The sequence below is a fragment of the Cervus elaphus genome, chromosome 9, assembly GCF_910594005.1.
Source record: "Cervus elaphus chromosome 9, mCerEla1.1, whole genome shotgun sequence".
Classification (NCBI taxonomy): domain Eukaryota; kingdom Metazoa; phylum Chordata; class Mammalia; order Artiodactyla; family Cervidae; genus Cervus; species Cervus elaphus.
In genome coordinates, this window is record NC_057823.1 from 66,880,971 (window position 1) to 66,900,311 (window position 19,341).

A 19,341-nucleotide genomic window follows, 5' to 3' on the forward strand; every position below is an offset into this window, starting at 1 on the left:
TGAGCTGCTAGACAAGGTGGCCTAGCTAGGTAACTTTCTGTTTGATTGCAACAGAGGCAAGGGGCTACCTAAGTGGAAGTGAAGATCATTGTGAAAGAAGAGGAACCACTGAAGCCACCAGACAGGGTGCAGATCAGCCTCTCAGAAAACATTTACTGAGGGAGGCAGGATGGTCTAGTGCACTGGTTCCCAATCAGGGGTGATTTTGTCCCCGGGAGACATTTGGAAATACCTAGAGGCATTTTGGTTGTCACAACTGGAAAGGGAGATGCTGCTGGCATCTGATATACAGATGCCACTAAGGGCTTCCCAGGTGACTTGGTAGTGAAGAACCCAGATGCCAATGTAGGAGATGCAGGAGACCCAGGTTCAATCCCTCGGTCGGGAAGATCCCCTGGAGTTGGTAATGGCAACTTGCTCTGGTATTCTTGCCTAGAGAATTCCATGGACAGAGGAGCCTGGCAGACTACAGTCCACGGGGTTGCACAGAGTCTGACACGGCTGAGCGACTACACACAGCACACACGCATGGAGACCAAGGATGACGCTGAAGGTCCTACAGCAGACGGGGCAGCCCTGGGACACTGCGCTGCTGACCACAAGTGTCAGTCATATCAAGGCTGTGAGGCCCTGCCTGGTCTAGCAGTTAAGGGGCCATGTAGCCCCTGGACCCTGAGGCACCCTGACTAGCTATGTAACCAGGAACAGGTACTTCACCTCCTCGTTGGCCCACGCTGTAAAACTGGGGATACTCATTTGAACCAATATCAGTTCACTGCTTTCAGGCAGTAGGCACATAGTAAGTATTCCATAATATTGCTGTTATTGTTATTTAACTTTATTGGAGTATAGTCTTGTTTTGTTTTTGGCCGTGTCATGCAGCATGCAAAACCTTAGTTCCCCCACCAGGGATTGAACCCATGTCCCCTGCAGTGAAAACATGAAGCTTTAACTACTGGACCACCAGGGAAGTCGTTGGAGTATAGCTGATTTACAATGTTGTGTTAGTTTTAGGTGTACAGCAAAGTGATTTAGTTATACATATATTCATTCTTTTTCAGATTTTTTTCTCATATAGATTATCACAAAATATTGGGTTCCCTGTGCTATACAGTAAGTCCTTGTTGGTCACCTATCTTATGTAGTACTATGTGTATGTTAATCCCAATCTCCTGATTTATCCATCGCCCCTATCTTTCCTCTTTGGTCACTACAAGTTTGCTTTCAGTATCTGTAATTCTGTTTTGTAAATAAGTTCATTTGTGTCTTTTTTTTAAATTAGATTCCACATATGAGTGATATATGATATTTGGTTTCCCCTGTCTGACTTACTGCACTCAGTATGATAATCTCTGGGTCCAAACACGTTGCTACCAATGGCATTATTTAATTCTTTTTTATGGCTGAATAATACTCCATTGTATACATGTACCATTTCTTCTTTATCTATTCCTCTAGCAATGGACATTTAGGTTGCTTCCATGTCTTGGTGACTATAAATAGTGCTGCAATGAATGTTGGGGTGCATATTATCATTTTGAAATATATGCCCAGGAGGGATGTCAGGATCATAGAGTAGCTCTATTTATAGTTTTTTAAGGAACCTCCATACTGTTCTCCATAATGGCTGCACCAATTTACATTCCCACCAACAATGTAGGAGGGTGGTCTTTTCTCTACCCTCTCCAGCATTTATTGTTCGTATAATTTTTGATGATGGACATTCTGCCTGGTGTGAGGTGACACCTCGTTGTAGTTTTGATTTGCCGTTCTCTGATAATTAGCAATGCTGAGCATCTTTTCATGTGCTTTTTGGACATCTGTATCTTTTCTTTGAAGAAATGTCTGTTTATATAATGTCACTGTTGTTAATGACCGAGGTCATACCTCTGCAGAAGAGTACTGACAAGGTAGACAACAGGGAGGTCCCAAGAGAAACAGACTTGAGAGGGTGGAGGAAGGCAGAGGAGGCCCTGAGGACCAGGAGGAAGACCTATTCTGGGATTCGAGCTCACTGTGTCTTGCTTCAGCCTACATTGCTCACCCTGCCCCCCACGGCTCTGGAAGGTCAGTGGGCCAGCACACCGCGGGCTTTTCCTACCTCCACAGTCCCCACCCTCTGAGGACCTCCTCCTCCAAGAAGCGCAGCCCTTAAGATTCAGTCTAACCCTTAAGAATCACAGACTGCAGCTGCCCCAGCTGTAGCCACCACATAATTTTATAAAGAGAATAATAAAGTGAATGAAACCGGAAAAAAAAAAAAAGAATAACAGACTGATTATCACAGACTGACCCAGCAGGATGGCTACAGAAACACACCCAGACTCATTAGTCACATCCACATAGACTTAGAAAAATATATACATATTCTTATCTAAACACATAAGCAACCTTAAAGCACACTCTGGCCCTCTTCACAGACTCACAGATAAATTCCCATACACTCATTAACACACATACACAAACATAATTCAATCTCACTAAGACACACAGAGTCCCATATAGACACACACTCACACACACAACACTGGCACACAGTAGCAATACATACCCAAGTATTAATATATGTAGTCACATTCATAAACCCACAAATGCATGTCCATTCACATATTTAAATACAAATCAAGGAAAGCCCATAGGTCTCATATATATGTGTGTGTATATATACACACACACCTGTTTAACAGTTAGGCATGTAAAAACACCCGTACATATACACAGAGATACAGTCTGAGCACACATACTCATACGGAGTGCACATATATCCAGCTATTGATGTGCTTGTATCCATAAGATACACATGCATACGTCATTCAAGATACACAGATTCCCACATACATCCTCGCAAACAGCACAGACATACAAAACGACATTTAAAAAAAAACAACAACCCTGTCTTCTCTATACACACAGATATGCTCCTGTACCACATTTCATTCATTCGTTAATCCATATCACAAAAAAATTGCTAAGGAAACTTCCCGGAGCCACCTTCCAAATTCATCTTTGCCTTACAGCTACTGTGTAGCCCAGCAAAATGTTCCAGTAGGTCATTTCTGCCTTTAAATTTCCACTTGCGGGCAGGCGGTGTGCGTTTTCTCTCCGCCCTAGGATGCAGGGCTCCGTCTCCCTCATCGCTGTCCTTCTCTGACTGCCGTCCCGCAAGGCCGCCACAGGGAGGGAGGTGCTCACGAAGGGGCCATGTCTAAAGGTGTCTTTCCCAGCACTGATCCAACCGCGGCCGGCGTGAGTCCGCAGGCGTGGCTGGGAACCGCGTGCCAGCAAGGGCCCTCAGGGATGGGGGACGAAGGCCGGGACCTCACGACCTCCCCTTCGGTGCCTCGCCCCCTCGCCACCCGCTCCTCTCTTCTGCTCGAGGGCCCCCGCCCATCCCTGAGTCAGCGGGCCGCCGGGAGGAGGTGGGGGCTGAACCTTCGGCTTCCCCAGGAGCAGCTCCCTCCCCCACTGCTCCTCCCTCCTCCCTTTCCCCTCGGTCCTCCGGCCTCCTCTCCCCTCCCCTCTTCGTGGGCCCGGCCCTGCCCGCCCCTCTCCCTTCCCCCGCCCCCGCTCCTCCATTCCCGACTCGGGCAGCCGGAGGCTGAGTCATCGCTGCGGCGCTGCTGGGAGAGCAGGCGAGCAGGTAGGGAGGGTGCGAAGAAGCAGAAGCCACGCGACCCATCCTGGCCACCAGGGACAGGGCTGAGTCCCGGCGCACAGCCCTCTCCCGGAGAGGGCTGGGAAAGGGCGTGGGTGGGGCCCAGGACCGCGATCAGGAGAAGCGGCGGGCCCCTGAACGCGCGGATTCCGCCGCGCTTACAGCAGCGTTTTGAAGAGCTGCACGTGGGATGGAATCATAAACTTCTGAGTAACGTGAGGCGGCATCCACGTCAGGCATCGCAGACTGGCAGCCCATGGGCAGATCTGGCCTGCACCTGATCTTGATTTGGCCCAGTCAGTGTTGTTTGTTTATGTTTTAACCAGATGCCGATGTTTAAACACCATAGGATATTTCGTTGGGCAAAATTTGATTCCCTGCTCTTGAAAAATTAGCATATATGCCAACACTGGACCTATATTTCCCAAGACGACAATAGCCTAATGCTAAGTGGGGCTGCCTTTTTTAATCAAGGCATGGTATACTCTAATTTGCCACAGCTCCCACTACTCCTTCTTATTTCACCTGGGCTATTGAACTTCCTTTCTGTTACCTGCCAAACCCCAATTTAGTGATTCCTAATCTAGTCCTTCTGCCCATTTCTCAGATAGGAATGAGGAAATGGAAGTGGGAGATTCCCAGTCACACAACATCTGGCCTTAACACAGGAGGAGAACCCAGCTTTCCCTCACCTGCTAATCATGACCACCAAACCATTCTGCCAGTCTTGTCCACCAAACCATTCTACTTCCCGTGGCATGCAGGCTTAGAAAAGGGATTGATGTGCGAAAAGTAGGTTCCAGAAAACGATCTGGGGATCAGAGTGGACCCCATATAGAAGATGTTTTGGAGAGTGATTAACCAGGAGAATGGTCTAATGACTTCAGGTTCCTTTCTGTATGGAAGCAGACCCATGCTAAGGAATTGAGCAGAAACAAAGTGTTGCCCCTCTCTGGAGGTGATGGCAGCTGCGTCTTGATCTTTCCCTTGGAGTTGGAATAGGAGACAGAACTAGGGCAAGTGGATGGATGGCACAGTTGGCAGTTCTGGCAAATTTGGTTATAATAAGTAGTTCTCAAGTCACTAGAGACTTGAGACACTAGACTGTTGTATAAGAGCTGCAAAGGCAATATGCCACTGTGCTTGGATTATTCTGTAGTATAGTGTTTCTCAGCCTGGAAATGTTCACATGATTCTTGTAAAAGGAGAATTGTGATTGAGTAGGACTGGAGTGGACCTGGAGCTCCTACATTTCTGACAAGCTTCCCAGTGGTGCCAATGCTGCGAGCCCCCAGGCCCCTCTGAGCTGTCAGGCTCCCAGCTCCTTCTGCCTTCTCTTTTTCACAAGGGTTTTTGCTACAAGGCAGCCAGGAGGAAGGGCTTAGAGCCAGAGACTTGGAATCCCACCCCACCTCTTGATAGCCAGGTAATCTTGGGTAGGCTGCTCATGCTGTCTGTGCCTCAATGTTCTCATTGCTCAGTTGGAATCAACACTTCCTTAGGAGGGTAGGGAAGGAAGAGGGAACTGATGTGTGGCCCCAGCACAGTACATATCTCATGGTAGATACTCTGCGAAGGTACTTTGTGTTATGCTCTCTGTGGGGTCACCCATGGGCAGTGACACCCATAAGCAGCGTGGTCAGAGAAGGGGGGATATGAGACATTTCAGGATGAGGATTGAGCCCCTTAATGTAGCCTTCCAGGCCACGAGTGGTGTGTGGTCACTGCCCAGCCTACCCAGCTCCCTGTCTATCCAGACTTCAGCCACGCTGGCTGCTAATGAGATCTTTCAGCTTTGGTACTTTCCTCAGAGGCCTCGTACATGCTGTTTTCCTCAGATGTTAGCTGCCTGGCCCCTTCTTACCTTTAGTCTCAACTCCTGTGTCTCTTCTTCAGAGATGCCTTCCTTGGTCCCCACAGCCTTTGAAGGAAGAGTTTAAGGGGTATGTTCTGGTAGATGTATAGATTCTTAGAGCAGCTTTTTGTGTTATGGGGATGGTCAAGAGAGAGGAGGAACTAAACAGTACCCCCACTAGTCTACAAATGCTTTTTTGCAAATTAGGAAAAAAACACAACTTGGGGCGCTCCCTGATGGCCTTGTGGTTAGGATTCTGGGCTTTCATTACTGTGGCCTGAGTTCAGTTCCTGGTCAGGGAACTGAGATCCTAGGAGTCGCCCATTGAGGCCAGAAAAGAAAAAGGCACAGCTTGGGTGGGATCTAGGCTCTCCCCCACCCTTCCCACCCGTTACTTTAGTGCAGTATATAAACTGGGCAGCCTTAGGTGGCAGCTAGTGCTAATGCTTCCCTGAGCAGCCCCGTGACCAGTTTAATCCACTTGCCTGGATTAAGTTCCTTTTAGAAACTCTCTTAATTGCTTAAAACTCATCACACATTGAAATTAGGTATCTTGAGAATGACTCATTTAAAATCTAGCCTGTACTAGACACTGTATTCCAAGGCAAAGACTCTCCATCTTGCTGAGGGCTGTATACCCACTGCCTAACCTGGTGCTTGCAATGAAACAGGTGCTCCATAAATATTTGTTGAGTATAGTTGACTCTTAAACAACACAGTTTGAACTGCATGGTCCACTTAACGCGTGAATTTTTTTCCAATAAATACTACAATAGTACTATATGATCCACAGCTGGTAGAATCCGAGCATGCAGAACTGCAGGTAAAGAGGGCAGCTATAAAGCTAAGTGTGGGTTTTCCATTACAGGGATGGTCAGTGCCCCTCAGTCCTGCGATGCTCGAGCTGTATTTTAGGAGCTCTTTATCTACCAAGAGAGACAGGGCTCATCAAAATAACCTTGGCCTGAGATGAGGACTAAATGGGGCCACCCCAGGGAGGGAGGTGTCACTTCTAGCTGAGGTCATCTGGAAATGCTCACAAAAGAAGTGGTATTTCAGCTGGGCCTGACAACATAGGGGGAGTTGCTGAGACCCACATGAGTGTGACAGGGTTCTTGGCAGTGAGAACAGCAGAAGTGAAGGTACAGAGGGGGAAAGTTTAATATGTGCCTTTGACAGGCCACAAATTGTGATCAGCAGAATGGTCATATGTCTTGTGAATTAGCTTGCAAATATTTGAAAGTCAAATAAAGATCCAGGTTTCTCAATTCTCTTGAAAAATCCTACCAGACAATTGGTTGGACCCAAGAAGCGACAGCCCTTTTAAAAAAAATCTGTGCCTTTGCTCCTGTTTGCCATAGCCCCCACCTTTCCCCACTGCATTTAAAAAATATATATACTTGTATTTATTTGGCTTCCTCAGGTCTTCCTTATGGAGGAATCTGCATGCATGCTCAGTTGTGTCTAACTCTTGGGACCCTGTGAACTGTAGCCCACCAGGTTCCTCTGTCCATAGGATTTCCCAGACAAGAGTGCTAGAGTAAGTTGCCATTTCCTCCTCCAGGGGATTTTCCAGACCCAGTGCTCAAATCCACATCACCTGCATCTCATGCATCACAGGCAGATTCTTTACCACTGTGCGGCCGGGGAACACTGACTGTCTAGTTGCAGTGTGCCGGCTTAGTTACCCCGAAGCACGTGGGATCCCAGTTCCCCAACCAGGGATCTAGCCCACATTCCCTCCCTTGCAAGGTGGGTTCTTAACCACTGGACCACCAGGAAAGTCCCTCCCCATTGCATTTTTACACCCAACTCTCTTCACTGATTACTCTTCCTTCCTGGCCTGGCTGTGTGGCTGGCTAGCAGACTATTTGATGGACTTATGGGAGTGGTAAGGAAAGGTGGTTCAGATCATATGGGTCCTTGAGAGTGGAAGTGAAGTCCCAGAGTCGTGTCTGACTCTCTGCCACCCTATGGACTGTAGCGTACCAGGCTCCTTCGTCCATGGGATTCTCCAGGCAAGAATACTGGAGTGGGTTGCCATTTCCTTCTCCAAGGGATCTTCCAGGGATCAAACTCGGGTCTCTGGCATTGCAGGCAGACTCTTTACTGCCTGAGCCACCAAGGAATTCTATTATGAGTCCTTAAATGTCAGACTAAAAAAGTAGGATGATACCCACCCTAAAGGAAATGAGGAGCCATTGAATGTTTTGTGTTTCGAGGTTCAGTAAAACTGTGAGGGACTTAGGAAGATCCTCATGGACTGTAAATAGGGGTGGTGTTGGGGGCAGGGCACCCGGACAAATGCTATGGATTCTTTTTTTTTCTAGACTGATGAATAACAGGCCTCCTGGCTAATGAAGTAAACTGGTGACTCTGCAGGAATTTCAAGGGTCTTCAACTCCACAGAGTACAACCAGGCCTGAGCTCAAAAGGAGGACCATCAGGCAAGGAGGTAAAATTCTGGAAACCAAAGGAATGGGGAGCACTGTGTGAAGCTTTCAAAGAGAAAAAAACAAACAGGGACTGACTCATGGTTGGGGAACAGGTACTTCTAAAAGGCAGAATCTTAATCTTAAAGGTTTCTGATGACTCACAAGTAGATGACATCCAACTTGCTTTTCCTTAGCCTTGAATACATTATTTTTCTTAAAAAATAATTGTACTTTTTCTGTTTATGAAAATAATATATACTAATTAGAGAAAAAAAGGAAAATATAGAAAAATAAAACAAAGTTAATAATCAGCAGTAAATCCTAGCAACACTGTAAACATGTTGGTGGATTTCCTTATGTTTATTTTCTTCAGTGTATTTATGCCTTTTTAAACAAAATTGGGGTCACATTTCATATATAACTGATCTTTTTTTTAACTTAAAATTTATTTATTTATTTATTTTGGGGCTGCCTGGGTTATAGTTGCAGCACCTGGGATCCTTGATCTTATTGCGGCATGCAGGATCTTTAGGCATATGGGATCTAGTTCCCTGACCAGGAGTCTTAGCCACTGGACTGTAATATTATGAATTTTTCAGGCTTCTTTGGTGGCTCAGTAGTAAAGAATCCACCTGCCATGCAGGAAACAAGGATTCAATCCCTGAGTAGCGAAAAACCCCTGAAGGAGGAAATGGCAACCCATTCCAGTATTTTTGCCTGGGAAACCCCATGGAGAGATGAGCCTGGCGGGCTACAGTCTTTGGAGTCACAAAAGAGTTGGACACGACTTAGCAATTTAACAACAATGTGAATTTTTCACCATGAGACTATATTAATGCATCTTCTTATAACTTTGAAAATCCAGAAAAGAGAAACACTGTATCTTGGCATCATTTTCCTGGGTTATGAAATACGCTTTGAAAAAAACATTTTGCTTGTTTGTTTCCTTCCATTCTCAAAGTATAGTCAGAAATCTGACTTTTTTTCATGTTGCAAACTGATATTACCACCCTTATTTTACTGAAGAAACTGAGTCACAAATATGAAGTGATTTACCCCAAATTGATCAGCCAGTGGCTAACCCAGGGTAAGACTGCAACACCCTTGCACCTTTGAGTCTGGCTTAGTGCTGTGAGGGGAAGGGGGCCTACACAGGTTGCCCTTCCCCACCCCCATTTCGGTTAGTTTACATAATGCCAGCTGTGCTTTTTTTTTGACCTATGATTTGATTTTTTTGTTGTTGAAGTATAGTTGCTGTACCATATTCTGTTACAGGTGTATAATACAGTAATTCATAATTTTTAAAGGTTATGCTCCATTTATAGTTATTATAAAATACTGGCTATATTCTCCATGTTGTACAATATATCTCTGTAGCTTATTTTATACCTAATAGTTTGTACCTCTTAATCCCCTAACCCTAAATTATCCTTACTCTCTTCCCTGTCTCCACTGGTAACCACTAATTTGTTCTCTATATTTGTGAGTCTGCTTCTTTTTAAAAATTGTATTCTCTGTTTTGTTGTATTTTTTAGATTACACATATAGGTGATATACAGTGTTTGTCTTTCTCTGTCTGACTTATTTCACTTAGCATAGTGCCCTCTAAGTCCATCCATGTTGATGCAACTGGCAAAATTTTGGACTTTTTATGGCTGAGTAGTATTCCATTTATCTTCTTCATCCATTCATCTGTTGATAGACACTTAGGTTGCTTCCATATCTTGGCTATTGTAAATAATGCCAGTTGTGCTTTAAATTCTGGGAATTAAAGAGGCTTTAAACTGAGCACAGTTAATCTGAGTGTACTTCATGGAAGAGGCAGATTTTATGCAGCATCTAGAAAGTTTGTCCAATAAATAGATAGGTCAGTGGCAAGCACCCAAGCCTACTGGTCCCCAAGTGAACAGTAATACCAGCCTTTATCTTGTGGCAAGCCTTAACTAAGCCCATTGAACACTGCCTATGTTATTTAATCCTCACACTCAACTGTGTGAATCACTGCTGTTTCCACCAATTTAAAAATGAAGAAATAAGCACACAGAGGGGGAGTGCTAGGCTCAGGGTCACACAGTAAGTAAGAGGAAAGAGGTTTGAACATTGGTATCTTGGCTCTAGAACGATTATGCATCCAGTCCACATGCCCTTCCTGTCCCAAGGCTGAGCAGGAGGCTTTGTTCTGCACCAGCACCGACAGTCAACCAGTTGTGTCTGAGGGATGCGAAGGCAGTGTCAGGGATAACCATGCTGGCTTGGGGGCTATGGCCAGGAGGGGTACCCAGAACCCTCCAAGAGGATTCCCACAGTGGGAAAATATAAATAAAAAATAAAAGATTTCCCAGAGCACTTGGCATCCCATGGCTGATCCTCAGAGATTGTGTCTTGATTCTTCTTCATTTCAGTTCAGTTGCTCAGTCGTGTCTGACTTTGCGACCCCATGAACTGCAGCACGCCAGGCCTCCCTGTCCATCTCCAACTCCAGGAGTCTACCCAAACTCATGTCCATTGAGTCGGTGATGCCATCCAACCACCTCATCCTCTGTCGTCCCCTTTTCCTCCTGTCTTCAATCTTTCCCAGCAGCATGGTCTTTTCCAAGGAGTCAGTTCTTCGCATCAGGTGGCCAAAGTATTGGAGTTTCAGCTTCAGCATCAGTCCTTCCAATGAATATTCAGTACTAATTTCCTTTAGGATGGACTGGTTGGATCTCCTTGCTGTCCAAGGGACTCTCAAGAGTCTTCTCCAACACCACAGTTCAAAAGCATCAATTCTTTGGCACTCAGCTTTCTTTGTAGAAACTCTCACATCCATACATGATTACTGGAAAAACCAAAGCTTTCACTAGACAGACCTTTGTTGGCAAAGTAATGTCTCTGCTTTTTAATATGCTATCTAGGTTGATTCTTCTTAGATTCTGAAATAAACTCCACCATGAGAGAGTAGAATCTAGAGGACAACTTGAGTCCTCCTCCTGCCTCTGCCAAGATCTGACTATGTGATCTTAAGCCAGTCATTTTCCCTCTCTGGGTCTCAGGGGTTAAATGAGCCGGTCCTTTCCCCTGGTCTTTGCAACTTGTATTTCACTGCTCTGTGGCCAAGAGAATGCTCGGCCTTAGGGATGACTCAGTGGAAACTGGAGCTATTTGCTGTGCTCAGGGGTCCGTGGGTGCTGGACGCACCCTGCCCTTTCTCCGCACCCAGCGTTTGCATGCAGGAAGACTCTCAGATGTCCTGTGGAGAACCCACCCAGCCTCATTCCCTGGGGCAGGGCACAGGACAAGTACAAAGTCGAGGAAGGACTTGAATTCCTCCCTAAGGTCTCTGTTCCCCAGGGCCCCACTCACCTGAAGGGGCACTCAGCTCAGCAGCGCCTCTCCACCTTTACTTGGCAGCCCAGGCAGTGAGTGTTCTCAGGCACAGCCATGCCAGCCCCCTAGGAGACCTTTGCTGGCTCCCCACTGCCCCAGGAATAACATACAGACTCCTCAAAATGACAGAGAAGGCCTGCCTCCACGCACTCTCAACGTGCCTCTCCAACTCTTTTGCCCTGTCACCTTGTCTTAATATAGAGCTTTGTGGTTTTAAAAGCCGAGGCACCTGAATTCAAATCCCGAGTAGGCTTGTTGCTGGCTTTATGACCTCAGGCAAGTTACCACATATCACTACACCTTGGTCTCCACACCCTTAAAATGGGGGTGGTAGCACCCATACAGGACTGAATGAGAAATTAAATGAATCACTTAGCAGGTTCCTGGAACATAGTAAACTCTAATAGGCTTTAAGTGCCTATTGTTATTATTATGACCATTCTCAACCACATTTGACTACCATCTCCTACTTCCTGAAGCTCAGCACTCTCTTTCCCAACACTGTCTCCGTACCTGGAAAGCCCTTCCCCACCCCTGCTCTCCACCCAGTAGGCTCCCTTGCACACCCTTGCAAGCCCTATTCAAAAGCCATTGCCTGTGAAGACACTTGTGTCTTCCCCTTCATGCCTTCTCTGACTATCACCGCCTTAACCCAGGGGCCACACTTAGTGTCACCTGTGGTGAAACAACCAGCATTAAACACCTCTCAGTGGGATGGTGACTGCAGCCATGAAATTAAATGATGCTTGCTCCTTGGAAGAAAAGCCGTGACAAACCTAGACAGTGTATTGAAAAGCAGGCACATCACTTTGCCAACAAAGCTCCATATGGTCAAAACTATGGTTTTTCCAGTAGTCATGTATGGATATGAGAGTTGGACCATAAATAAGGCTGAGCACCGAAGAACTGATGTTTTCAAATTGTGGTGCTGAAGACCTTTGAGAGTCCCTTGGACAGCAAGGAGATCAAACTAGTCAATCCTAAAGGAAATCAACCCTGAATATTCACTGGAAGGATGGATGCTGAAGTTGAAGCTCCAATACTTTGGCCACTCATGTGAAGAGCTGAGTCATTGGAAAAGACCCTGATGCTGGGAAAGACTGAAGGCAAAAGGCAAAAGTGGGTGGCAGAGGATAAGATAGTTATATAGCATCACCGACTCAATGGACATGAATCTGAGCAATCTCCGGGAGATAGTGAAGGACAGGGGAGCCTGGCTTGCTGCAGTCCATGGCGTCCCAGAGGGTTGGACATGACTTAGCGACTGAACACCACCAACAACAGTAGGATGCAGTAGACAACACAACTCAAACTATTTTTGCTTCTGCCAGACAGTGAGCCTGAACCTAATCCGGTCTTTAGAGCTGGCTTCAGTTTAGAAGAATTTCAAACTGGGGATAGAGGAACACAGTCATATAACCCACAGAGAAGCAATGACAAGTCCAGAATGTGGGACAGTTTATAACACAACTGATGAGATCTTAAAAGTCAATGTTGTGAAAACAAAACAAAAGCAGATACACTGAAAGAGAGGTTCTAGATCCAAAGAGATCCTAGAGTCTAGCAAGAAAATGTAAGACGTGATTCTTGACTATATCCTGGTTCTTTTATTTTTTTTAAGCTATAAAGACTGTATTTTTGGACGAAATCTGACTATGAACTGGGTGATAGATGATATAAGGAAATTATTAGTTTTGTGAGGTAAGTGTATTGTGGTTATGGAGAATATTTTTTGGAAATGCCTGCTGATGTGTTTAGGGCTGAAGTGTTAGAATATCTGCAGTTAAATTTAAACTGGTTCAGCCACAAATTTAACATATAGTAAAATGAAGTAATAGAGAAGGAAATAGCAACCCATTCCAATATTCTTGTCTGGGAAATACCATGGACAGAGGAGCCTGGCAGACTATACTCCATGAAGCTGCACAATAGTCAGACATGACTGAGCAACTAAACAACAAAGATGAAGTAAATATGGTAAAATGTTGCCAGTTGTTGAATTTATGTGATTATGTGTAGGTATTCAGATGATAATTCTTCCTACTTTCCTGTATGTTTCAACATTTTCATAGTAAAAAAGTTTTTTTGTTTTTGTTTTTTAGAAATATTCCTTCTCCAAGGCTCCCACAGAAGGTGTGAGGCCTTTATCAAAGAACAAATCACAATATATGGGGGTGAGGTATGCCAGAGAGTCCTGCCATTCAGATCACAGGTTACAAACTCTTGGCAGTAGGATCCAAAGTCTGGATTAACTGTATTCCTCTAGTGCCAAGTTCATAATAAATAATAAACATTTGTTGAATGAAGACTTTACTCTTGCTACAGTGCATGACTCATCAGTAAACTTCCTCTTGGGAATCGCTAGAGTGAAAATAATAATGACAGACTTTTGCCAAGCAGTTACCAGGTGCTAGGCTTGGTGCTAAGCCTCTAACGTGCATCATCTCATGTAATTGTCACAACAGTCAGAAAATATTGATCCCATTTTACACATGAATAAACTGATATACAGAAAGGTGAAGAAACTTCCTTCCAAGATCACTCAGTTAAGAATGGCAGAAGCATGTGGTTCTGATTACCACACACCATTGCCCTGTCCCTCTCTGGCACCATCCTGTTGGCACAGGTAATTACATTGGTACCTGTTTTAGCAACGATATCTGCTGAACTCAGAACCCTTCAAAGGCAGAAGAAAGAAAACATGTTCACACAAAAACTTATGTACAAATATTAAAAGCATCATTATTCAAAATAGTCAAAGAGTGAAAACAGCCATCAACTTTTATCAAGTCCATCAACTTGATAAATGAATAAACAAAATGTGGTCTGTCCAGACACTGGAATATTATTCATATATAAAAGGGATGAAGTACTGATACAATCTACAACATGCATGAACCTTGAAAACATTTCACTAAGCAAAAGAAGCCCATCTCCAAAGACCACATATTATTTCATTCCATGAAAATGAAATGTCCAGAATAAACAAATGCATAGAAAGTAGATTAGTGGTTGATTAGGGCTAAGGAGGCAGAAGGGGATTGGGAGGTGAAGGTTGCACACTGCTAATATATCAAAAACAATTGAATTTACAATTTAAATGGGTGAATTGTATTGTGTAAGAATTATATCTCAATAAAGTTGAAAAAAAAGAAGAGGAAGTATCTTATGCACCAATGAATCTGCCAAGCTAGTTGAGTGAAAAAAATGAATGAATGGCTGTTTCCCTTGCAGTGGGCAAAAATTTACCATATTTCTGAAGTCTAAAGTTAATTTTCTTGACAGCCTTACAGGGATGCTCACTCTTAGCTTCCAGGAACCCATTAATAAACTAATAAGAAACCTGATAATTCAATAAATAATTCCTGAGGTTGCCAGTGCTACTCCAGGAAAAAAATGCACAGATGATTTCTTTCAGATACAAACTGTGGGATTGCAGAGCAAGGAGCTGCCAGGATGTTCTGTCTGGGATGGGCCCCTGGAGATCTTGCTGTGATCTGTTTCCACTTGGCAAACCTTGATTCATTTATCTGGGCTCATCTGACTGTTCCTGTGTTGTTGTTTTTGTTTTTCCTCCTAGCCCTAGTCATTCAGAAGGACAGTCGTAAATAAAAGCTCCAGGATAAAATACCTCGCGAGGTTCTGTAGAAATGATTGCGAAAGATCCAAACACTTCAGTGGGCGTCAACTGGCAGGAAAGGTACTTGTTCAAAATGCCTCATTCCTGGAGATTCAGATTCAGCGTGACCAGGGTGGGGCCATGGAAACTGCATTTTAAATACAGCATCTGCAGTGTCCTTGATACAGGGTATGCCTGGTCATGTGAGAAACACTGACCTAATGAAACATAGACAGAAGGAAATAAAGTGTGGCTATTATCTCAGGCAGAAAAGTGGGTTTGCTTAGGGATCTTAGAGATCATGGGATTTAGATGTTTTCATGCTCTGACCCTGGAACTCCTTAGGATTCCATGGAGCACTTGGAGGGGCTCTTGGGCTGGTAGAGATACAGAGGCCTGGATGTGTTTACCTCAGTACATGTCCCCTTTAAAAATTGTATTTAAATTTTTTTCTAAACCAAGATACTGGGTTCTACTGCTTGAAAAACCACCAGTTGTGCCCTGCCCCACACATGCAAGTGGAAAAACTGAGGACTAGAGAGGAAAACATCTTCCCAGGGAAGTGGAGTGACAGCATACTGATGGCAGAACCAGAGCTGATACCAGGCCTTCGCTTCCAGCCCCAGGCCCTTCTCACTGGGGAATGCCAGTTAGAACACATCCCTTCATTTCAGGATGGCTTTGCCTCCAGCAAATCCCACACAAAGACAGTAGGCCCCAGACTAGGGTAAGAGGAATGAGGCATCCTGCCTCCAGCACACAACTTAGGGTGGTGCTCCAAAATTCAGAAATCAAGACAAATAACATTTTTCCAAAAAATTACTGATGAACAAAATACCAAAATTTTACATAAAAGTAGAATCAGTAGTGGAGAAGGAAATGGCAACCCACTCCAATATTCTTGCCTGGAGAATCCCATGGACAGAGGAGTCTGGTGGGCTGCTCTCCATGGAGTCGCACAGAGTTGGACACGACTGAAGAAGCGACTTAGCATGCGTGCATGCATTGGAGAAGGAAATGGCAACCCACTCCAGTGTTCTTGCCTGGAGAATTCCAGGAACAGAGGATCCTGGTGGGCTGCTGTCTATGGGATCTCAGAGTCAGACGTGACTGAACCAATAGTTCTGATTTTTCCTTTTGCCCCCAAGCTCTAGTATGGCTCTCTACAGCACTATTACTCGTCATGCTTTTATTTAGAGTTTTGGTATCTTGTTCATCATGGATTTTTTTGGCATTAACTTTGATTTTTAAAATGTTGCATTCAAGTATGATTTGTCTAGGTTGCTAAGTTTTTTTGTGCTTCCCTTAACTTGGTGCCTGAGGCACATGCCTCACTTGCTTCACCCTAATCTGGGCCCTACAGAACAGGTCTTTTGGCAGATAGCTGAGTCAAGGCCCATTGTTCTCTGGGGAGCCCTCCAGATCCTATCACTTTATTTGTCTGATGGAATTGATGTTTGTTTGGTCTCACTGTGACATTGCCCTTGTCACTTAACTTGCAGAAAGGTTTGTAATCTGCAGGGGAATGTTTGTTTTGCTGGCTCAGCAACATTTTCCTCAGCTCTGGCAACAGCAACTCTTAAGTTGTTGGGTACCTTCCCTCCCCTTCTCTGAAGCTGATTCAGCACACTGGCCTAGAGGTGGGCATGTGACTCAACTCTGCCAATCAGAGCCTTGCACCCCCTTCCTCCAGTGATTGGTTCAGGAATGATCATGTGATTTAGTTACAGCCAATGAGAATCACTTCTGGGGGTCTGCTCTGAACTTGGGGAAAGGGAGCTGAGACTGAGAAGAGAGGATCTAAACCATCTCAGGGAGCCTCTCTGAGACAGTGAAGACCGCAGCGGGGATAGCAGCAGATGGAGACAAGGAAGAAACATCGTGATGATACGGCTTGAGCTCCTGGAGCCAGCGGTGCACAAGGCAGTTCTCCACCCTGGACTTAGGGGACCTGTGGGCCACCTTTCGCCCAAGTCAATTTGACTAGTGTCTCTGTCTGGAGTAGTATTTATGTCACATAGATGATCCACTCCTTGCTCGCTGCAGTCTGACCTGGTTGCCATGGGAGATGACGTAGAGAAGCCCAGCACCAGACTTCCATCCTAAAGGTCTTCATCAGGTGGTGGTGTCCTTCATCCAAGGGCAGCCTTAGAAGGCAGAGTATTGGCAGGAACAACTCTCATATCATTCTGAGCACTAGTGGTGTTGTCAGGTCCTGTAGTAGATATTTGCACATCAAAATATTCATTTTGTCCTATAACAACTCTGTGAAGTAGATTCCATTATTAACTCCAGGTTGAAATCCAGTCCATCCACCCCCAGGGCAGATGTCCCAAACCTCTAGCTAGAGGCAAAGGGAAGGCGCCGGTTAACCAGCAGGTGAGCATACTTCCCGTCGTATGTGTTGCTTTTGTAAATGGACAGACTTTGTAGGTGATAGACTCTTACTAAGAACAGCTGAGCCTGGACGTTAGCAAATCCCTTTCCCCACACTCTCCTATAATACTGTTGGCATCTTGAAGTAAGAAACCTTAGGCCAGCTTCCTTTGACCTGGTAGTGAAGCTCAGCGCCTCAGGCAGCACAGGCCTTGGAAATCAGCAATGACCCATGTGAGGAAGGATCTAAAAAAGAATGGATATGTGCACATGTATAACTGGATCACTCTGCTCTACACCGGGAACTAACACAACATTGTAAATCAACTATACTCCAGTAAAATAAAAGAAATCAAAAAATTATCAGGTGGGTCGACTCACTGACTGTGGCCATCTTTGCTCTTTTATTCATTCAATAATGATTTATTGAGTGCCAGCTCTATGCCAGATCCCATTCTAAGCACAGAAGATAAAAGTAGTGAACGAAACTGGGGGCAGTCCCTGCCTCCAGGGAGCTGCCAGTCTTATCAGGGAGGCACCTATGAGACAAATAATTGTGCATGCAATTATTACAAGTATGATAAGCACTGAGAAGGAAAAGTTCAGGCTGTTAATGTGAATGTGCAAAAGAAATCTCTTAAATCCATTGGTAGACTAACTAAGCAACTTTATTCATTGGGTGGGTGTTTTTGGATTGACTGCCAGTGCTAGGCATCATGTTTGGTACTGAGTACTGGGAAGGGGTGGGGAACAAGGCTTAGCCTACAAGGATCCCGCCGAGCACAACAAATACACCATCTAACCAGCTGTCCCTTCCACCTGCAGACTGAGCCACTGCAAGTTTACAGCTTTGAAAGCTACTTGAAAGAACAATGCCAGTCCTGCTTCCACAGTAAATGTATTTGACTTGTTCCATTGGCCTCATGTTGGTCTTAACCATGTCTTTCTCTGATCCCCTGTGGCTTTTGCTCTCTAGGGTTGGAAAAATCAGGACAGATGGTCATTGAGCCTACTGAGAATGTTTTATTGTGCTTTGTAAAAATAGGCTGAAAAACACATGAATTCACTGGGAGAAGAAGGCATCAGGAAAGGGAAGGAACTTGGGGTTGAAACTCATTGGGCCCCATGGCTCCAGCCTGCTGGAGACAGGAACTTGGCTTTGAGGACAGGCCTTTGGTGATATTTCTGGTTGTCTGACCCCATGGGTACAAGTGGAGTGGGTCGCCAAGCTCGCTACGGGGAACTTTCTGGATGGCTTTATTATTCAGAGCATATGGTGCTTTGGCTCCAGTTGTCAGAGACAGTCTGCGATTCTGCAGAGCTGGGAATGGGGCTCTCAGCAGTAAAGGTGAGTGTGTGGGTGGTTTTAGATATAGGAGTTTTGGCTCAGTCATTCTTAGAGTTAGCCTTCCTGCAAAGTAGCCAGAATCACTTGGGTCCCAGGGCCCTGATCCAGGCCTGAAATGTGACAGTGTGGGGAGAAATGGGAAGGGAATGGCCTCCGACTGTATCCCTCCTGGACTAAAGCACTTAGAGGGTGGGGAACGCCGTTGATTTTTTAAAAATTAATTAATTTAATTTTGGCTGTGCTGGGTGTTCATTGTGGTCCGTGGGCTTCTCTAGTTGTGATGTGTGGACTCAGTAGTGGCATGTGGGAGTTTAGTTCCTCTAATAGGGATTGAACCCAGGCCCCTGCATTGAGAGTGCGTTGTTTTATCCATTGCTCCACCAGGGAAGTCCCCACAGTTGATTCTTTTCTGTAGCTCCTAAGTCTCACACCCTGGGACAGGTGTCTTGCGTCTCATATATTGAAGGCTTGCTATTTGCTAGGCATTCATTCGTTTAATCTTTACCACAACCCCATGAGGTAAATTCTGGTGTTATTCTCACTTTATAGGTAGCTGAGGCTCGGGGTAGTAGAGCAGGATCCACACAGATGATAGAGCTGTGCTACCCTGTCATGTCTCAGCATGGCCCTCAGAGAGCAGACAGTCAGCAGAGTGGGTGAGTGGTGAGGATTCTCATACATGTGGGT

The 19,341-nt window shown here is 45.1% G+C and overlaps 1 long non-coding RNA gene across 1 annotated transcript; it reads left to right on the forward strand.

Annotated features, from left to right (window-relative positions):
- The first annotated feature begins 3,572 nt into the window (after positions 1-3,572).
- On the forward strand, positions 3,573-18,204 carry LOC122701023. The gene is made up of 3 exons (XR_006342896.1): positions 3,573-3,640; positions 7,841-7,965; positions 18,132-18,204. It is a non-coding gene; the product is annotated as an uncharacterized LOC122701023 (long non-coding RNA).
- Positions 18,205-19,341: the final 1,137 nt, after the last annotated feature.